Source organism: Octopus bimaculoides, chromosome 25 (genome assembly GCF_001194135.2).
Source record: "Octopus bimaculoides isolate UCB-OBI-ISO-001 chromosome 25, ASM119413v2, whole genome shotgun sequence".
Taxonomy (NCBI): Eukaryota; Metazoa; Mollusca; class Cephalopoda; order Octopoda; family Octopodidae; genus Octopus; species Octopus bimaculoides.
This window is the reverse complement of record NC_069005.1, coordinates 25,777,630-25,778,754: the sequence shown is the minus strand read 5'-3', so window position 1 is coordinate 25,778,754 and position 1,125 is coordinate 25,777,630.

Here is a 1,125-nt window from a genome sequence, read left to right as displayed (position 1 = left end):
CACACACACACACTCGTACGTGTGCACACATTGACATGCGCGTACACACACACACACTCGTACGTGTGCACACATTGACATGCGCGTACACACACACACACTCGTACGTGTGCACACATTGACATGCGCGTACACACACACACACACTCTCTTCCTGTGCATATTCTATGTCCTGTTCATGCAGTTTTGGTTAATTTTTTTCTGGTAAGTTGTTGTATAGGCGTAGGAGTGGCTGTGTGGTAAGTAGCTTGCTTACCAACCACATGGTTCCGGGTTCGTATTTGGTTGATTAAAAATGTAATGGCAAGTATTTATTGACCATTTTCTTTCTTTTAAATATCGGCACGAACTTTCCGGACAACCCAATATTACATTTAACAAAGTAATCTCAATACCAAAGGATTAAAAAAAAAAGCACACAAGGAAAATAAAGAATAAATATAGTAAAAAACACTTTGGTCATGGCTTGAATATCTTTAATTAGTCTTAGAATGCTTTTAGTAACCAATCTATCAGCTTGATCACGGTTGACCTGGTGTTAAATAACAATAATACAAACGTACATCTTTTTAAAAGTTTATTTTGCTTACACTGCCACAAGCAGCCAACACTCCCAAACTGAGTCAATGACCATTGACCACCTGTAGCCAACAAACCAATCACTGACCACCTGTGGTTGCCTTGAGGCACAAAGCCTATGAATGGGAGTGTTTCTCTTTTGTTTTGTTATTTAGCCACATGTCAGGCCAAATCTAGCAGGAATCTAATGATAAAGTTTGCAGAAATGATTGGAAGAAAAATATTTGGTTGATTTGTTTATTAATCTACACCATTTGAAAAAATATTTGTAGAAAATTTCATAAAGAAATATCAATTTTTCTGAAAGTTATTAATGTAGGAGTGGCTGTGCGGTAAATAGCTTGTTTACCAACCACATGGTTCTGGGTTCAGTCTTACTACGTGGCACCTTGGGCAAGTGTCTTCTACTATAGCCTCGGGCCGACCAAAGCCTTGTGAGTGGATTTGGTAGACGGAAACTGATAGAAGCCCATCATATATATGTGTATATATATATATATGTGTGTGTGTGTGTGTGTGTGTCTGTGTCCCCCCCCCCAACATCAC